Source organism: Drosophila obscura, unplaced genomic scaffold (assembly GCF_018151105.1).
Source record: "Drosophila obscura isolate BZ-5 IFL unplaced genomic scaffold, ASM1815110v1 contig_4, whole genome shotgun sequence".
In the NCBI taxonomy this organism is placed as follows: Eukaryota; Metazoa; Arthropoda; class Insecta; order Diptera; family Drosophilidae; genus Drosophila; species Drosophila obscura.
Window position 1 is genome coordinate 2,801,279 of NW_024542828.1, and position 22,150 is coordinate 2,823,428.

Genomic DNA, 22,150 nt, shown 5'->3' on the forward strand with positions numbered 1-22,150 from the left:
CTCTCTCCGACCCGCCCACTTCTTCTGTTGCTCCTGAAGCTGCTGCGGGCAAGGCACATTCATACAAGGTGAGTATTACCTAGAAATTGTGCCTGATTTCGCTGGAATTGCATTTCTGTGTGAGCATGTGCAGTAAAAGATCTTCAAATCAATGGGAGATAGTGGCTCTCACCTTGCCCAAATACACCTTGACTGTTGGCTTTCTTTCGGTTCGCTTTATATCCAGCTCTGTCCCTCTCTCTCTCTCTTCTTAGTTGGTTCTTCTGCCTGGCTTGCTTGTCGCATGCCTTTTTGTCTCAGCTGTCAGCTGTTCTGCCGCCACAAAGAAAAGCGAGTGGGAGAGTGCAGGAGGGAGACCGAGTGGGAGTGGTAGCTGTTGCAAGTGGAAGGGCGCTGGTGTAAGTAATGGTGAATGCTTACAGCGTAAAGCACTCTCCCTCTATATCTGAAATACAGATATTCTAACTGCTTCACGTTTGATTCCGAAACTCCTAAGCTCTTTCTCGTTCTAAGGCCCAAGTCCATCAACTTTTAAATACTTTCCGCAAATGCATTGAACACTTTCATTGGATTTGGAGTACCCTATAGAGCGGGCGGCATATCAGCGGGCACCCAAGCGCAGAGATACTCTGAGGATTACCCTAAATGGTATCGGGGTATTCTGGTCTCTATTCCTGCAAAAATTACTTGTTTGAGCTCGACTAAAGATCTACTCCTCATTAATGGGTAATGGGTACCTCACAGTCTGGTGTATTTCTCTCTCTCCTGTGCGGTTGGTTGAGCCAAAGCCGCTTTCCTCACCAACACACACCAACGCACTTTACTGCTATTAACGACAACGGAGCATGGGCCATGGAATGCAGATGGAAATGGACTTAAGCCCTGGCAGTTGTCTTAAAGTTGACCCTAGCCTCACACACTCCTACATACTGGTACACACACACACACACACACACACACACACACAATGATGGAATACATTTCTCTGCTGCGTTATAAATAAATTTATTTAAAATAACTTTTCCTTGTGCTGTGAAGTGCATTTAAGCTTTTGACTCCAGCCTCGGACCCAGTCTCCACAGCTCGCAAGCTTCGAGCAAATGCAAAAGTTAGTAAACCACAAGCACACACATTTCACCCAAACCTCCTCTCAACATCCAGCATAGAGAGCGGTGGAGAAAGGATTCTGACAAAACTTGCACCTGTTTGCATCAAATTACAAGTTGAGTCCAGAGTCCAGAGTCCAGCTCCAGAGCACCCAGGTCCATCTGCAGTTGCAGCACCTTGCCTGCAGAAGCAACCTCAACTTGCCTCCTAGCCTCCTCCACTGACCTCATCTGGCATTTTGTACGGATATTCGTATATCCCTACCTCCCCAGAACACGGCAACACACACGCACTTTGTTTCTCATTTTCAGTGCCAGAGCCAGTGGTCGGGTAGATCTCTGTGTATATATTAAGTTACACCAAGTGCAAATATAAATATTTAACATTTTCGTACAAATTGTTGAAATTCGGTTTTAGGCTACAGAGGTCCACAAATGGTCAGGCGAACACGTTTTATGGACAAGTTTGTTGCAAAATATTGTTTTGCATAGAACCCCATGTCAAATAAACGTTTGTCTATCACACATACTCCAGCACCACACACACACACACACACACACACAGTAAAAGGGAAATATGAAGAGAGAGAGAAAGAGAGGAAGAATAGAGCAAACAGATAATCAAACAAAGCAAATATCTAGGAAAAGTTACACAAAACAAACTTTGGCATCTTCTACTTCCATTTCAGTTGGTTGTGTTCTATGCTGTTTCCTTGACAAGTTAAAGCTAAGAGGATGCGGTGAAAAATATACCAGAAATTAAGACAAGTCGATGGAATATCAGAGTAGAAAAGGTTCCTTTCGATTCTAAATTTCAACTTTTCTTCTATGTTTATTCTTCTTTCTTTATTAAAATATTTACTAATTAAGTAAAGGTTGTGGAATACATTCGATTCGATCGTACAATTAATCGTTTTGTCTTTAAATAAAGAAATCATGACAGCTCTACTTCTTCTGGGTCTATGAGTGGGCACAGAACACTCGACGAACCCATCTAGATCACCATTAAGCACACATATTTGAGGTCTCTGCGGTAAAAAGAAGCCTCTCCCCCTCTCGGCAAACAGCCGAACACAGTATTTAAAGAGGGCAGCATGGAAATAGTAAAAACAAAAAGGGGAAAACAACGCAAACAACTTTGGCCACACTCCAAGGTTCCGGGAGTCAAGTGGGGAGCAGAAGCAGAAAGCTTTTGTCGGTCAGCCGCAGGTGATAAAAAGTTGAGAGTGGAGAGCAACCTCAAGCTGGTGCTGCCACGCCACTCCCCCCAACCTCTGCTGCTGCTGCTGCTGCTGCTGCTGCTCCTGCCGCCTGCTGTGCAAACGCCAAACATTTACATTATGTTTAACAATATTTGCGGCTGCTGCTCTCAACCCTCAAAAAACCAAAAACCAAAAAAAAAACTATTGTTTCGAGCGCCAAATAGTTTCTGTTGCTTTTTGATGCCTTTGACCAATCGCCGAAAAATATTTTGCACCGCACCAAACCGCAGAATCATAAATATTTTATGTTGCGGCTTCCTTTTATTTGATATGGTTCTCTGTTCGCTAAATGTTTTTCACGTTTTTTTTTGGCCAGGAATTGTTTCGCTTGGCGCTTGCCAAAAGCTGCGAAGCTAAAAAGCGAAACAGAAACGGAAATGAAAATTATTCAAATTCTATTCAGCAACGCATTCAGCTTTAATTAGGGAGAGTGCTCTTTGGCTGGTGTAATTAGCAGCGTGCTGCTGCTGGTGCTGCTGCTTCTGTTGCTGCTACTGTTGCAAGCGAGTGGTGGGGCTGCCGTGTCCTAATCCACGCTATAAAAGGGGGAAGATGAAGATAAGCTCTTACTAACGTTCTCTTTGAATTCTTCTATAGCTCTTTCTATCTCTCCCGCAGTCTGTCTTCCTTTTGCATACCCTTTGCTGAGGGTATTATAGCTAAGCACAGAAGGATGTGCTTGCAGCAGACACAAAGTCTATTAGTTCTTCATCAGCTTCAACTTAAGCAGAGATTTTGATAGTTCTAAATAGGTTGTTAGTTCGATTTCTGCTTAAGCAGATTTTCGAAGTTTTACATTAAAGTGAGAGGGATGGGAGTAAGCGTATCCGCATCTTCTAATTGCTGTCATATATCCACTCCCCTGCTTGATTCCCTTTGTGGTCGCTCATTAAACAAAGGACATTAAAGTAATCAAGCGCAGTGCACTGACCAACACAGAGATAATCCCAAAGAGGAGAGGAGACAGCGAGAAAGGGGGGGCAGTTAGAGAATCGGGGAGTGTTTGGAGCAGCAGACAAGACAAGGCCGGAGGCACTCTCTGTAACATTGCTCGGGCAGTTGGTTGCGAAACAGTTGATCCCATAGTTTGTCAACTTTGCAATCAATTCAATCGCCCCCAATACAATCATCCGCCTGTCCGGCGTTTAAGCATCGATTGACCCATCAGCAAGGTGAACCATTGAACTCCGGCTGCAGGTCCTGCTGGACGGCAGCACGGCTGCTCCTCCGGCACTTCAGTACTTCTGGACTCCACTTGTGCTCCTCCGCTTCACTTTGGAGCCGGTGGGGGAGGGTGGCTGTTGAGGCCTTAATTGTGACAGTCCTTGGAACAATCCTTTGGGGGACGTGTTTGGGGCATTGTGCTGAGTATGCAATGGCAGCAGCTGCAGCTGCTGCAACAGCATCAGCAGCCATTGTCATTGTTGCAGCTGGCACAGAGCTGGAGACAGTTGGCAAGGACAAAGTCGGGAGGGAGGTAGGGCGAAATGTTGCAATTACCATGCACCATGCCACATGACGTGCCGTTATGACTGCATCCCTCTCTTCCCCCCCTCACTCTCTCTCTCTCTCTACGTCTCTCTCTCTCTCTCTGTGTGTGTCACGAAAAGTTCAATATGTAAATAGGCATGTGTGTGCGTCTGTGTGTCCGTGTGTCCGTGTGTCTGTCAACACATCGGCAAACGAAAATGAAACAGTCACCTTGGGAGCCATTGCTGTGGCAACTGTGACATGCACATTTTGTGGGTCACTGGCACGGCAGGAAGAGGAGCACGCGACGCAGATGGGGTGGAGGTGGAGGTGGAGATGCGGGTGTGGGTGTGGATGGTGGTGCCCCACAGCTAATGCAAAATTTAAAACATTCAACTTGAATCCAGCGCATATACAGCGGAACCCCCCGAACCGGATACCAGAGATGCAGCGCCACACACTTAATACAAAAATCCACTTTCTGGCACATGCATCGTGGGGTGGCAGCGCTGCCAGCAAATCATTTGCGAAATTTTGCGAGTTTTTCGCGCGTTTTTCACTGCGTGAAAATGTGCGAAACACACACACTTTCCCCCCTGCATTAATTAAGGCCAGAGATGCCACTCAGATATTGTTGCTGTTGCTGTTGCTGCTGCTGCTCGTGGCATTTCATGTTGCTGCAACATGATACTGCCATCAGTGTGGTCTCTCCTCTCTCCTCACCATACATGCCAACTTAATTAAAGAAAACTTAATTAAATGATAACACAGAAACGGCCAAATAAGTTATGCCAACTATTTCCAGTTACCCTCCAGCGTGTGTGTGTGCGGCAGCCCCACCAGTTTGATGATCATATTGTTCCAAAGTAACATGGGGAACAAGGCCAGATATTTCAAAAAATAATTACAGGATGGGCCCAACAGGTACTGGCAGATAAATGCAATGGCATGGTGCAGTGCAGCATCCCTCAACATTTGTCCTTAGTTGTAGTCCCAATTATGGCTTGAATGCCAGCGATTACAAGAGGATGACATAAAAGGCTGAGCTAAAAATGGTTTCGGAGTCCCAGTACAGGGGAGACGGGTGTATTAGGCAGAGTACTGAGGAGGAAATAGAGCATATCAAATGCTTATCTTCGAGGCTTGCCCAGTGGACTCGTGGAGAAAAAGGTTCCTAAATATACTTCTGAAAATTAAAGGCTGTGCTTAAAAATATAACCTACTATTATTCCCAACTCAGTTGCCAATAACCTATCAAAATATTAATGTATTTTGGAGTGGTTCGATTTAATCTTCTTTTGTTTTGTTTTGTTTTATTTTTTTTTTCTACCAGGGCAATCCATTAGTGCACAGTTTACTAAGTACTTTATCAGTTCACTCGAATCATGGCCTAATTTCTTAGATTTTCAATGCTTGTTCTACCTATATATACTGTGTTTCTGTGTATCTACTGTGTATGAGTGAGAATGTACGTATGGTTTCAGGTTGGACAATCTGAAAAGGGCTGGCAATCGTTCCCAATTGCAGGAGCAGGAACCACAGCCACAGCCACAGCCACACTCCCCCCTCTCTCTCTCTCTCTCTCTCTCTCTCTGGCCACGAGATGTCTGCCTGCAGTACAAAGAAACCAGACATATTAGCGACCAGCATCATACATACATGTATGGTTGCATTTGCACGAGTGTGTGTGTGTGAATGGCAGCACTTTTAGATGACTATACCGAAATGGCTCTATAAGTGTTTATGCAACTGTCCTCCATACCATTTCTGGGCCTACGAGGAGTAGTGCCACCCACTCCACATCTGGCCAAGAAAACAGTGACACTTTTCTGCTTGTTATGCCTGTTGTTGCAATTGTTTGCACACACACACACATAACACACACACACACGTACAAAACACATCCATGCACTCGCAACAGACACACATGGAGACATCTGCATGCATTATGCCATTGTCTCTGTCAATATTGTTGTTTCGTGGCACTATTCCCACGGTGTGTGTGTGTGTGTGTGTGTGTGTGTGAGTTTCTGTGAATATTTGTCAGTGTATTCGAGTGTGTGAGTGTATGCAGTCAAGTAAGGCCCCCAAAAACATTTGTTGCAGACTTTCCAGGCTGCTGCTGCAAATGCAAGTCCTGGTTTTACCGAGTACTCATACTCTTCCTCGTCCTCGTACTCCTGCCGCCTGCTGGTAATTTGTGGGACACTTTAAAGTGCTCATTTCTGCATTCAAATTAAGTAGAGCAAAGGATAGAATGATACAACCAGACATGTAGTACTCGTACATGCGTCCTTTTCTATAAATAATGATCATTTGGTAAATTATTCACCTCAAGAGTGCCTAAACTTTACGACTATTACGGCAAAGATAAGCTGCTTTGGGTTAGGCTACCAATAAATTTGAATAAATGAACACGAAAAGCAATACAAGGCTGTCCTAATTAGGCAGGAAACCTATTATACTGGAACAATGATTTTAAGTGACAATAAAATATAAAATAATAACTTTATATGTATATAGTTCCAGGATATGTAAGCCCCATATCTTTGAATTTGTTCACATGTATGCAAGCTTTTGCAGTGTGGGTAAACCAAATTTGGTTAATTGGAATATATAAGCATCACAGAGATACGAGTATTTATGGGTACAAGCTGTGGTATTCCTAACTCTTATAGTCCCTGAGATCGCAGAGATGGACATTTGAACACTATATTAACCTACGCTAATTTCCTGAGGGTATCGTAGTCCTACTCTCTCTCTCTCTCTTTCTGCTCACTGCTTATCAAAATGGTCACCCCAAATTGTGTCACGCCCACTCTGTCCTATTCCCGCATTCCCGTTCCATTGGCGGCACTCGTTCTCAGGAACGACAGCACATGACTTGATGTCAACAGCAGCCAACTTCCGGTTCCGGCGGAATTATGCTCGCGTGCTCCGCTCAACGGACTCGCTTCAATCGTTGATCTGACTTTACTTGCACTTCATCGTTGTTCTTGCTGCTTTCCGTATGGTTCTTGTTGTTTATGCGCACTGACGTCGATGCAAGTGCCAATGCAAAAAGAATTTTACGAGTAGTTTCATCGGATGGGTGATGTCAATTGTTTTATTGGAAATGCTTTGAACACACTGGAAGTAGGTGCTGCACTTTTCGAATTGAGTTTGTTAGACATCTGTCAAAAATGAAGCAATTTATACAATAATCATAAGCTTTCTTTGATCCAAAGGGAATTACGTATACACATTCCAAGCCGTAACAAAATTAGGGTAATTCGAAAAATGCGTCGCTTAATGGGTTCATTGAAATACCATTTAAATTAAATGGAAATTAATACCTGAAAAAAAAATATCAAAATTTAGATCTTCCAATATTTATTTGGGCTTAAACTCATCTGAACTCAATTTAGGAATCTTAAGAATTTTCGGGGGTATTCACCTTTTTGCCTTTGCCATTGCCTCCTACTTCCTGGTTCTTTTTGCCTTCTGTCAGGTTGTATTTTATGATGATCATGCGTATGCAATGGCAGCGAACATGCAGCGAGTGACAATCGAATGGCCCTGCTCTCCTTTCGGTCGCAAGCTATTAAATTTAAATTCTGTCATGATGTTTGTTTGTTTTGTTTATGTGAAAGCTAGATGGTATTTTGATTTTGTTTTTTTAGACATTCCCTATTTTTTTTTTTGCTCCATATATAACTGACGTTGTTCGTATCTCCATTTTGCAACATTTATTTTTAGATTTTTTTTTGCTTTTTTTTTGCATTTTTTTTTGGTTTTGCTTGTAAATTGCAAATGACGATTTCCACACGCTCTTTCTCTCCTTCCGCTCTTCCACAGGCTGTCTTTTTTCACTCTTCTCCCTTTTTCCCCCCTTTTCCTCTGGCTGTATGGCATTCTGCAACTGTTTTTTATGGCATGTGGAAATTAGAAAATCATTTTGTATGGCTTTCGAAGGCATCTCTTTTTTTTTCTGTGAAAGCGTTCCGTTGTTGTTGGCTGTTTGTTGGCTGAACTTTACATAAATAGTTGCAAAAGCATTACGCACACGCACAGCACATACGCACAAAGCGCACACACTCAAACACACACACACAGATGTCAAATTAAACTTCCTGTCTGTCCAAATGGAAAACTTTACACAAATGTGTACAACTCGCATTTATTTTAATGCATAAATTTGTCAGCCAACCCCGCACTCGCACTTGCACTCCTCCCAGCTTCTGTTTCTGGTTCCTGCTACTGGAAAGACCCCCCATTAAATCACAAACAAATTTCTTCGTGCTCCACTAGTTGAAGTGAATGTTATACAAATTGATTTTTGATAAGCGAACCCCAAGAAAACAGTCGCCCCATCCAGAGGGAGAACAAACGAGAGACACGAACAGAAAAAGAGATTAAATCCCAATAAACGGACAAAACAAAGCACAAAAAATGAGGACAGTGTCGAGAGACAGAAGCCCCTTATACCCTTAAAGGACTATTGTTCTTATGGCATATATAGCTATATATGTGGATGTAGCACATAGTATAAGAAGGAAGAGTCTCTCCAATACTTGTTGAAATTTCAGAATAAAAACAGACAGACAGAGCGCGGAACTTAGTCTCGGATATACTCGTACGTAGATCACAATTGATCACACACTTCCTTTTCTGCCTACAAACAACGCGTATGTATCAGAATACCCCTCGATAAGGGTATTCAAAAACAAGCCAAAAGTAAGTCAAAGTAGCGGAAAAAGCATAGCAAAATATATGACAGCCACAAAGATAATGTTGGCAAACTTTTATAAGCAACAACATGGTGCTATCTGTATAGAGGGATGGGGTGGTGTGGTGGGTATTCGGGGTAGGGGTGGCTCGAGGTGATGGCAAGTTCATAATGAAAATGCGTTTTCACAGAGAACTTTTCCCGCTGGCGGCGCAATGGCAAACGTTGATTGATTTTGTGTTGGCCTTCGTTGACAGACAGCTGACAGTCCTTGCGGTAGGGGATGGTATATACATATGTATATGTATGTAGGATGCTATGACTTATGTTGGTTCTTCCTGATGGCTGTGGCTATTGCTTAATTAAAGTGGTAGCACGATAAATGGACAAAGTCGTACTCCTTATCAGCACTTAATCAATCGAAAGAAGTTAAAAGCGTTTGTCTGGAATGAAAAATGGTAGAGACATCAAACATTTCAACAAGTTTCGCAATTTAATAAGCTCTCAAGAAAGGGGGCTTGTTTCGTGATACCGCCATTCCATAGGGCTAGCCCCTTTTGGTTATGCAAATATTATTCTTAATTTGCTACACAAACCGCCAGATTCCGATGGCTGGGCGATGATAAAGGTGTGCGCCGTATCAGGCATGCCGTAGCCGTCGGAGCAAAAACAAATCACATCACTGTTTGAAACGGAAAAGTTTTTAATGAGTTCCGACGGGGCCAGGGACCGAGGCCTGAGGGTGAGAGATGCCGGCAGGCAGTCACTGGCGGTGGCGCTTTTTTTCCCAATAATTTAACTCACGTTGCGTATACGCCGCCGCGTAAACGTCGCCCAAAACGCAACCGCACATGCCACTTGCTGCACAATCCAATCAAAAGTTTACAATTTACGCTCGAAATGTTGCGCCTGGGACGCGACACACATTGATAGGCGTCCTGCCACGGCAGCAGTATCTCTTACAGACAGTCCTGTTCCTGTTTCTCCCTATTTCTCTTTGTCGCTCTCTCTATCGCTCAGTAAGTGAGTGCAGGACGTAGAAAAAAATGTATTCATCGCTTTAAATACTTTTCGTATTTGTATGTGTGTGCGGGAGAAAGTTTTCCGTCTAGGCCTGGCCGTGAAGCGTGTCAAAGCCGCTTAGCAGCCTCAACGGGAAAGCGGAAAAAAAACCAAAAGAAAATCTCATGCCACAGCACAGAAATCTCCGCTCCGCGTGTCATCGTATTCATTTTCATTTTCTTTGATGATTATGATTTAAGGTAATTGTAGGCCCCCCTGTATTCCCCCGTATACACATCAGTATATCTCATACACATGTTTTAACACTCAATTACAATTTACTTAACTCTGCAGCAGTTTTATTTTATGCAAATGTTTGAGGTAGCAGAAGGAAGAGCTTGAGGAGAGTGGTAAGCCAGAAAACACATACAATCAGGTACCTTTGACCTGGGCAAGAACATCGATAAGGGGTTCATGGGGGTTATCCAGGCCCATAATTAATTACTTTCACATGCACAAAGGCAGCTGCCGAATATTCGATACGGCTGTGAGGGCAGCACCCGGCATGAGAATGAGGATGAGTGTGTGCATTCGAATGGTAATCAGAGTCCTGGGAGACACACGGTGAAATTTGGATAGTAGATCACCCTCTAACGGTCGATGGATGATGCCACAAACTCCCACTTAGGTATTCATTGCACACGACAGCTGCAGCAACAAAGCTCCGGCCAAGTGGCAGAAACGCCTCCTTTGCCAGATACGACTCCCGGTTGTATTGCCTCGCTGTGGCTGCTGTCGCCGCTGCTGACGCTCCTTGGCAACTGCTGGTAGCGACATCGTGACGCAACTGCAACTCTATTAGGATCCATCAATGTCAGCCAATTTATGCGCATATTAAAAATGCGGTCTGCCGATGACAAACACAGGACGATGGCGCACACACAGCTAGGATGGTAGCTGGAATGGTAGCTAGAATGGTAGCCAGATACCACCCGTATGGAGACTACGACTCGCGTCATGATGCACGTGGCGCGCACAATGGCAAACATATGACGATGCGCAAAATTGAGGAACAAGTCGCAAACGTGACAAAAGCAGAAGCTGCAAGCAGAAGCAGAAGCAGAAGCCGAAAGACGCACATGGAGCCCACTCAAAGCACACTGAACAAAAATAGAAATGACTGAGCGAAGCAATGGAGGACTCTGGAAAAAGAGACTGGCGAAGTCAGTAGCAGGAGCCTTGCTCAACCTTGGAAGTGCAAATATATCCTACAACCCTTATCTTTGTCTTACTCAATGTCTCAATATAAAAAGTATTTAAAGTTTGTTGTTTTCATGAGAATTTAGTAGCTCACTAAGAGCACCCACATTCAGAGAAAACAATTGAGTTCTTGGCATCGCTTTACACATCAACATCATATATTTAATCAACAATAAATCCCAATTATAATTGTTGCATTTGTATTTTTATAACTGGATACCAAAAGAGTTTTTCCAAGTGCCATCTATATGTAGAACTTTGGCTACATAGAATGTAACTTTAATGCAGTTCAGCCAAGAAGTGAAGGAGCTGGAAAGATGTGGCACTACTGATGCGATTAGTGCTTGGGTGTGGGAGGGTGTTTGTGGGGGGCACAGACTCGCTCCCACAGGTTGGGTGGCTGCTAGACCGAGCAGAGGAAGCACACTACGATGCCAATTATGACAAATGCATAGAATCGAGCTGAACTGAATATCCTTATCAACGCACCAGGTACACCAGTCGAATGCGAATTTCCCCCTTAGCTTATCGCCGGGGCACAGGTGAGGGCGAGAGAGTCCATTTGTAATGTTCTTCCTTAATAAATTGATTGTTAATCTTTTTATAGGAGCGTCTGCTCCGTTCTGTTACTTTATTTAGAATGAATCTTACATACTGATCTTGGGTCCAGCTAACCCGAAAACATGCAATGCTTATATCTATGTATTTATATATATGTATATACACATGTATGCAGAAGGCATGCATATGTCGTGTTTATATATATGTATATACATATGTATGCAGAAGGCATGCATATGTCGTGTATGGGTTGAGCTGCAAAGTGCATGCTCAGCATTCCCACGCTCCGCGATCGGCTTGTATATAAGCGATGGATCGTATTGCTTGTGCGCTGGAATGTTTATGTAATTCTTAGTGGTCTTCGGGCATTTGTATATTTGTATTCATTATGACAAAGTGTCACAATGTATTAACGGATTGTTATACCCTTTGATTTATGAAAATGGTAGGGTAGATATGCTACACCTCCCTTTTTAAAGAAATGACGTAATACATGTAGTCATTTAGTGTCAACGTTAATATATTGTATTTAATTGTTTTAAAAGAAATTAATTAAAATTTTTTTTTTTTTTGTTTACTTATTATAAATTTATGTATTGAAAATGGTTTAATTTTTTTTTTCCATTTGTGTTTAGTGACAAATTTCTTGTTTTTAATATAATTGAATTTATGTTTTATTTTATTGTTAACTTTCTTAGAAGAATAACGAGAACAAAATTTTTTTTTTTTTTGGTTGATCAGACCCCTTTTTTTTTCATGAAACGTTCTATTGAATATATTTTTTTTTTTTTAGCCTATCCTTATGTACTTTTAGTTTCTTATCTTTACTATTTTTAATAAAAATGTTGTCATAATCTTCTATTTTTTCTGCTATGTATGGTCCTAAATATACTGGGTCTAATTTGTGCCCTGTTTCGTTTCTTATAAGTACTTTATCTCCTACTTTTAATTCAACACCTTTTTGTTTTTTCATCATATGCTAATTTCCTATAAGCCTTGGCTTTTTCTAACATAATTCTAGCTCTTTTGTATGCTATTTCTAGTCTAAACTTTATTTCCTTAGAATAGTCATCTAAATTATAAAACGGATCTATGTAATTAGTTTTGTTTAAATCTATGAACTGTTTTGGTAGTCTGCCAAGTACTAGTTCGTATGGACAATACTCATGCGTTGCTGATGGTGTTGTGTTGAAGCAATAAGTGAAATATTGAATCCAGACATCCCAATCAGTTTTGTCTGCAGAGATGTATGAACGAATGTATTCATTGAATGTTCGATGACTTCGTTCTATTGTCCCTAATGTTTGATAATGATATGCAGTAGAGGTGAGATTATTGATCTTCATATACTTGCATAAATCAGTTAAAATCTGGTTTTTATACTCTGTTCCCATGTCCCATGAACGTCTTCATTGGACCGAACTTGAGTATGAAATTTTCGAATATAGTTTTTGCGACATTATTTGCGCTTTTGCTTTTTATTGGAATGGCTACTAAATATTTCGTAAGGTCACATATTAATGTGACTATGTATTCATTGCCATTTTCCGATTTAGGTAGCGGACCAACTGTATCCACTATCACTATATCGAAAGCATTCACAGGTGTTTCAGTTATTGTTAATGGAGTTTTAGTATGCGTAGTTATTTTCGCTTTTTGGCATTTTGGACATTTTCGTATGTACTTGGTTATATCGCGAGTTAAACCTTTCCAGAAATAATGTCTTTTGACCTTGGCCAAGGTTTTTGTTATGCCTGTATGTCCTCCTTGTATGGGATCGTCATGGTATGTAAACAGTATAGCTTCTTTTTCTTTCTCATTATTTATTTGGGTCACCGGCTTGAGTAGCGCTACTCTTAATGATTTTAGTATCTTATTGCCCATTATTTTAAAAGATTCTATTGAAATAGTTTCAAAGATCTTATCGCTCGGTGCCATCTTGAGTTGGCTAATTTTTAGTATACCGGCTTGTAATTCAAGCCTTTGGAAGAACTGACCTAAATCGAGAATTCCATTGGTGTACATATTGCCAACATCAATTCTTGCTATAACTTTTTTTCCATGTTTTAGCAAACATTTTGAATCTGTTATTCGCAAGGTCACTACCTTTCGTACTTCGTCATTTACAATGACTTCATATACGTTGGGCTGAGAAGCTTTATTTAGAGTTTGCCTAGGCAAATCTAATTTTTCTGTTCCTGCGCAGGAATTTTTCTGTTTACTTTTGTTTCTGGTAGTGACTTTTAGTATTGTTCTTGTTTGTTGTATTTTTGTTACTTTCCCCTTTTGTAAATGAACGAGATGCATAATCTATTGGGAGCTGAATTCCGTCACGGTTCTGAGTTAGAACCGCTCCGCAAGCTTGTTTACTAGCATCTGTTATAATGCAAAATTCTTTGCGAAAATCAGGATATTGTAATAATGTGGGGTGCATAAGCTTTTCTTTAAGGTATTGGAATGCGTGTTGGCATTCACTTGACCATTCAAAAGGAACATTCTTTTTACATAATCTAGTTATGTGCCGTGAATAATCGGCGAAGTTTTTTATAAATCGACGATAATAATTGCAGAATGCTACAAATCGTCTCGCGCTGTCCGCATCATGAGGGACAGGATAATTTTTGATGACGTCAAATTTCTTGTCATCTGGCAATTCTCCTTTGTCAGTGCATTTGTGACCTAAGAATGTCACTTCATGCATGAAAAATGAACATTTTTCTGGATGCAACTTTAGGTTATATTTCCTACATACATTAAAAACATCAGTTAAGTTTTTAATCATGTGTTTTTCGGAACATCCTATCACTATTAAGTCATCCATATAAAGGAATGCCTGAGAGGGTTCTAAACCCGAGAATGCTAAATGCATCATTCTCTGAAATGAATTTGGTGCTATTTTAAGACCAAATGGTAATCGCGTGAAGCGATATGAGCCATTGCTCGTTGAAAAAGATGTTATATTTCTTGAATTTTCTTCAAGTTCAATTTGGTGGAAACCTGACATTAAGTCAAGGCATGAAAAGTATTTAGCTCTGCCCAGTTGGTCTAGAATATCATCATTTCTGGGGAGCGGGAATTTGTCAGAAAGTAGTTTTTTGTTGATTTGGCGATAGTCAATTACTAATCGCCATTTCTTTTCTTCCGAATTTTGTAATGATTTTTTTTTTTTTGGAACTAACAAGAGTGGGCTGTTATACTCGGATACAGACGGTTCTACGATTTTGTCATTTATTAATTTCCCTACTTGTTTTTGAATTTCATCCACTTGGCTATGCGGGCTTCTGTAGTTTTTAATGTACATTGGTTCATCATCTTTAAGTCTTAATGTTTGTTTATACAAATTATTTGTCGCTAATGGTTCGGTTTCCAGTCCGAACACATCATTATACTTGGTGCATAATTCTGTTAGTTGACTTTTGAATTGTTCTGGAAAATTTTTCTTTAATTTTGAAAATACTTGTTCGCTTCTATTTAGGATTAGTTGTATGAATGTCGTAATCTGTTAAATTTTCATATTGGAGTTTGTTTACTTTGACCAATTGGTCGAAATTAGTTGTGTTTAGAAGGCGAATGTATACATGTTTGGATGTTGCTATTGTGTTTGCAACATAAATTCCATTATGTATTTCTTGATTAGGAACGAATATATAATCATTTAATGTATTAATGTCTATTTTCCGATTTACTTGGGATCTGGCTGGCAGAAGAACTGTATTGTTGCCGGCACTATATGTTATCGGAACATAAATAGGATAATTTAAATTTTTAAGTCTAATTATAAACCAGTCTTCACTTGGTTTGAAATCTAATTGACAATTGAATTTTTTAATTTTTTTGTTTTCTTTTTTATCAATGCCTATTATTCCATCGCACGGTATTGAAAAATCTGAATCTACTAAATGAAATTCGTGTGGAATAATATATTTTGTAGATTGAAGTTCTATTGAAGTTGTTCCTTGAGATTTTATTACACCTTGGCCTATGCCTTGGATGTTTATAATTTTGTCTTTTTGAATTTTGAAATTATCTGAATTTGTTTTTAAAAGTGAGATATCTGCACCAGTATCTATTAGGAATGTGAGTTTATTTTCAGTTGAATGATTATAAAAAGTGACAAATATATTAAAACTGTAATTTACGGAATGAACCTTTATTGTTGTTTGCACCTCGTCGATAATACAGGACAGTGTTACTTTGACCTGTTATCTCCGTGCAACTATTGACGAAGTTGGAAACGGCATCATTCATATTTGTGAATGTGCCTGCCTGCATGATAAGTTTTACCTTATCAATTGAGCAATTTTGGGTCATAGCTTTTACAGCTGTTGTTGTGCTGTATTTGTTTGCAAGTGATTGGCTTAGACCTTCACTGATATAGGCGCCTTTAAGGGCCTTTGCCAGTTTTTCCACCTCTTGGGTGTATTGGTTAGCCATTTTGTTTTTCTGTTGCAGATTAAGAAGCTTAGCAGATACAACTTCTACCGATTCTCCTTTTACTGCATTTGATAGTTGCGTAATGATTGCAGCAATGTTCTGCTCATTACTTATTAAAATCTCGCATGTCCTTTTAGCTTTGTTTTTATAAGGCTTAGGCTGTTAGCTCATGTGTGCCTTTTAAGGTTTCTAATAGGTTTAAAGAATCTAGAATTTTTCGGCTTACCGTCAAACTCTAGTATCAGAGATGTGGCTATCTTGATAAACTCTACAACTGTGTTTCAATGTCACTATCAGATTCAGCGTCGCTTGGTTGAATTGATTCGTTTAATTCTTTTAATTGGTCGGGATCAAACTCCGCCAATTGATTTAGACTTTCTGGCACGTTTATCTGAATATGTCGCCTATTGCTGACAGTAATCAATCTTGTGTTTAGGGATTTTATTACCCTTAAACATTTACTATTGTGCTCAGATGTGTATTTATTTTCATAACTATTTACTAAGGTAACTATATTATTGTATTCCCTAACTAATATTTCTATATGGTTTTTTAGTGTTTCCGCTTTTATAACTGCATCTCTATTGATGCATTTGTAAGATTTATCAAATTTATTCCGAAATGTGTCTATTTGTTTCGCAATTTCTCTCCATTCCATCCTTTTACTTTTACTTTTACCATGTAGTTGCTATACCTAAATCTTTCGAAATCATGATCTGTTTTATCCTTATTCATTATTATGCTTAACATAGATTGTAAGCAGAAATTGTAAAACTAACACTACCGTGATAATTAATAACAGGATCCACAACGATTTTATATCGTCTGTGTGATCAATTATCTTGACGTTGTTTACAACGTTGGCAGTATTGCCTTTTGCCTCACTAGAATCACTAAACCATCCCATTATGTAATTTAATTGTTGTTATATATTCAATGAAAAAAAAATGTTCTAACGTTCATGGAAAAAATAAGGTTTTAGATTTTAGATTGTGGGATTTGAAGGAAAGAAAAATATTTTCTTCTTTGAAAATCAAAAATAAAATTATATGTGATAGTTTTTAAGAAAATATATGAAAAATTTTTTTTTTTTTTTTAATTTATCATTTGACGAATGAGACATGAAAATGTATTATTTGTTATTGAATGTGGTTGGCTCACATTTTGGTTTACAATTTTTTTTTTTTTTATTTCTCCAGCCACATTTGTTAGTGAAAAGCCTATCAGAGTTTAGTATTTTTCAAGCAGCGGTTTCCCGCATCGGCTTGGAGGTAGAACTTAATGGTAAGGCAAATTGGGGCATTCGCAATTATGCAGCCCGTTTGCGTTGTTTCGCACCAGGGCGAAGCTGCTCATCTATGTGTTGAAGACGATCTGTCTCCAGTTTGTTTCCCACGGTGGCGTAAGTGGCGACAGGCCTCTCACGCGTAATTTTCGCCGCTGCAGTTGTCCTGGGCCTCTGGGCTCAGGCGGTTCCGGTGCTGGTCATCGCACAGGTATTCGTCGTACGCTCTATGTAGCGCTGTCGGTGCCTTTTCAGGTCTTTATCTTCTTTTATGTCAGCACGCTTCTTGTTTTTTATATTTTTTTTTTTTTTAAGAACACATGATTAGCTTCGGTTGGATTTTTGTTTATTTTTTTTTTGAAAATCCAGTAATTTATTAGAGGCAATTTAAACGTGAAATTTGGATATGCAGAATTATTTTTGGGTCTCACTGTTCACGGTCATTTGGAAGTGTATTTTAAATGCACATTTTCTTTTGTTTTTGCGTGAAAACTGTTTTTGCAGAATTATTTTCTTTTTTTTTTAAATGTTATATTTTATTCCAACTTAGACTTGTTTGTTATCACCAACTATGGACCGAGTCCATAGCTGTCACGGTCGCCATGTAATGTTCTTCCTTAATAAATTGATTGTTAATCTTTTTATAGGAGCGTCTGCTCCGTTCTGTTACTTTATTTAGAATGAATCTTACATACTGATCTTGGGTCCAGCTAACCCGAAAACATGCAATGCTTATATCTATGTATTTATATATATGTATATACACATGTATGCAGAAGGCATGCATATGTCGTGTTTATATATATGTATATACATATGTATGCAGAAGGCATGCATATGTCGTGTATGGGTTGAGCTGCAAAGTGCATGCTCAGCATTCCCACGCTCCGCGATCGGCTTGTATATAAGCGATGGATCGTATTGCTTGTGCGCTGGAATGTTTATGTAATTCTTAGTGGTCTTCGGGCATTTGTATATTTGTATTCATTATGACAAAGTGTCACAATGTATTAACGGATTGTTATACCCTTTGATTTATGAAAATGGTAGGGTAGATATGCTACACATTTGTGTGTGGATTTGTTATGTGATGCGCACTCCCTTTAACAGAAGCAGTAGCAACGTTAGGCAGAGGTAGAAGCTGAACTAAATTTAAACTTAATTTGGTCTGGCATCGCCACAGGCCTTCATTTTAAAGATTATAAATTCTGCAGGTCAAAGGACGAGCTGAGCAAGAGATAGAAGAAAGATAGACCAGAAGCCACCACAGCACATATCAAAATGCAATTCATTAACTTTATAACCTCAGAAATGAGTTGACCACAGACCAATAAAACCAGAATGAAATATTTACAAAAGGGCTAGCTCTTGTCGCCAATGCAGCCAATTGAAGCAATGGAAGTCAAGCTGTGACATTCTATATACGTATACGTATACGTACATGTGCATGTGTATATAAGGGCATGTGTGTGAATGCGGTAAGCCTTTTGGGTTTAAGTGAGACGAGAAGCAGAGAAACCATTGAAGGGAGGCCAAGTGAAACTGCAACTGACACAATAAGGATGATTATGACCAAGACCATTGAATAATTATTAATTCCAATCAATTTTATCCACCCACTTACACACTACGAATACTGATACGTTTACGCATAGAAACGAACGTAAATTTCGATCAATTGCATTTAAATTGCCATTTGTGGGCAGGCCACAAGATGCAAACCCAAAGGTTTATTTATTTATTTATATCAGGAGATATGAAAAGCCATTGGCATGGCTGTAATAATTAAAGAGTTCTTAATGATATGATAGCCAACGAAAACAGTTTGTGTAGTCCGATAAGACGGGTAATTAAGAGAGGATAAATGAAAAGTATTGAGAAGGAATTCTAACAATTTACGGATTATTGAAATCAGCTCACTTATTTATTATCATTGGCTCTAGTTTGGTAATTTATCAAATTGGAACAGACCTTGTTCTGTTCAAGCTTTATGCTACATACTCGTGCTCCTACATAGATTGTGTAGATTGTTAGCCATCGAACCTTCGATTGTGTTACCCATAAATATGTAACGCACTGTCTGTAGTTGGCATGGGCATTGCAGAGCTCTTTAATTTATGCAAATTTGACCCACAGTCAGGCTATGGGGCTGTGTGTGTACTTCCCCATTCTGTTTGTCCCCCCACAAAATGCATTGTTCCATTCACATATATAGGAGCATGCCTACACACATATGTATGTACATATGTACATCTATGTTTGTGTTATGTTTATTCTTGTTTAATATTTAAACAATCATTTGCTGTGCCGTCTCTCCAGAGTGAGAGGCTGCCATGGAGGCCATGTCTGTGCTGAAATTTGGGTCATGGCGAGCATTTGTTATGATTATTATTAACCCTGTTGCTGTTACGAGTAGCAGCAGCCCCCAGCATGGGTATTAGGCTAATTTTGTTGTGTTTATTTCACACAATTGAAATTTGTCAGCTCAGGACTTAGAGAGCTGTCGATCCAATAATAAAACTACAAAAAACGTACCCTCCGAAACCTCAGAATGGGGAACAGTGCGTATGAGTAACGTGAGGGGTACCTACAACCATTAAAGAATTAATCTGTTGGTTTGCTTTTGGTTCGGTTGCATGCCTCATTGAGCGCACACATACTCGTACTCACTCGTGAGTAATTCCATTCCGACTCATTATCTCATTTGATTTGATTTGTCGTTAATCAGATCACAACAAAGCTCCACACACTCCAGCGACTGTCAAAGTCAGGCCAGACATGTATTATATATATAGACATATGTCTGCCTGTCCGCCAGTCTGTTTGTTAAGCACAAACAGAGCGCCGCATATAAGGCAGCGGCAGCGGCAGCTGGCAGACTGCCCTCCCCTTGTTCAAATACTTTCTTTCCACTTGGCAATTTTCACGCACAAAATTACACAAATCAGTGGAAAAAATCAGCAAACATTTGGCAAATATTAACCAAATTATTTAAATACCAGAAAAATGCATTTAAGATTACTTTTCCAACAATTCTGAGCTTGGAAAAACTCTCAGGCTCCACGTAAAACGCCAATAAACTGCGATGGTGAAAGTTTTTCTTCCGAAAAAAGTTGAAAAAGTTGAAGTCGCCTGTGGGAGTAGCTCTATATATATTTGGCAGCGTGCGTGCTCATGTGAGAATTTGTACATCAAACTAGAGGCAGGTGTTGCGCAAAGGAAAAATAAACTTTAGGTTCAGTGCCCACACAAATTATGTATCAGCTTTGCCTACTCCATAGATTTCTATTTTTTTAAAGCCCCCTTCAATATAGGCCCTCCCTCCTTTCGGCAAGTCATTTCACATCATCCGCCTATCAGTTGATATTTCCCACAGCTCAAGTTAAATTAAGTTTATTATGTTTTTGGAGCCGAGGATACGGATACCCCAAGCATGTGTGTGCTGCCAACAAAAATGGCACATTGCCAGCAGAGGGCAATGGCAGTTCCAACAGAGAACAAACAAACAAAAAATAAGGAAAATATAGAGGGAAAAAAATACCATGGAGAAGTAGAATACACATCGCGGCCTTATCATTGCACATTTCACTGTTGGTGTAACAATTACGCCAAAGCCAAGAACAACATTTGGCAAACATTCAAAAATGCCAGTAGCCAAAATATACAGACACCACACACACACACACACACAGGCCACATCATGAGCGAGAACTGAACCCAACTGCTTCCGATGCCCTGTTTTCCTGGTACAAATGTTTTTGATAATATGCAACAATGCAACAAACCAACTAACGAAAGCTTCTACTCTACATACATACATATGTCTGTACATTTGTATATGTATTCAGGTATACACACATACATATAGATGTATACATAATTGCTTTGTTTACTGTGGTTTTTTTTGTGGAGACATAAGGTTTTCGGGCAGGAAATTGGCACACAGACCCCTTCCTTTTTTGGTCTCAAACTCTCTCTCCGTCTCTGTCTCTGTCTCTCTCTCTCTCTATATTTCTCGCTGTAGATAAACCCATATAATGGGGTCGCCACCGAAATGCAAAACGGAAACCCAAGGACCTTGCCCCACAGCCAAAAGGCGCTGGGGCTTTGCATATACCCGTACTCGTACGTATCTCCCCCGTATACATATGTATGCGGATTAATCTACATAAGTATTAGCCGCAAAAAGAGTTAAAGAAAAAGCGAAAGCTACAGTTTTGTACAGAAGAGATAGATATCATGTTGGTCAAAATGAAAATATATTATTACTCAACAATATTCTTTATTCTTAATTAACTTTTAAGTGGGTAATTACGATATTTAAACAATTGTCTTAGAGTTTTAAATTTCCATGGGGGTTCATAGTTATTATTTCTATTGTGCCTTTCTCCCACTTTCTAACCCTCTCTTTCACTCATGTATTTCATGGAATTCTCTATGTATTTTTCTAACAATATTTACACCCTTTTATACCATTTTCTTTCCTAATATTTATATTTGTTATTTTTAAATTCTTTTAATGTAAATGCAGTACTTCTTTTTTATTTATTGTATTCTTAATATTTTTATTGTTTTTATAGCATATAACGGCTTGCGAATCTAATAAAAATTATATCAAATTTCTGAAACTTACTTTAAATGTTTTAAAATCGTTCAAAAGCAGCTTACAGGAATAAAATCCCCTTTAAATATGACTAAAATAAAAACAACAAAAGCTTTGAAGTGGAAAATAGGATTGCATTAAAATTGCATAAAATTATTTGAGTAGTATTTGTTTGAAACTTTAATGAGTGCAGCCTGCAACTCTTCAGTATTTGCCCATATTGCTTACCTTGACAAAGCCCCAAATATACATACATACATATACGCACATATTGGAAACAAAATCAATGAATTATTTGCAAGCTATGTATGTGTATGTACGAGTATTTATGTATTTTTATTTCCATTTTTCTGTGCACAACATTTTCTATTCTATACATAAACACTTTAGACATTCTTCTATTCTTGTACATAAACAATTGGAAAATGAAAATAATACAAGCATTTCAGTGGCAAAAAT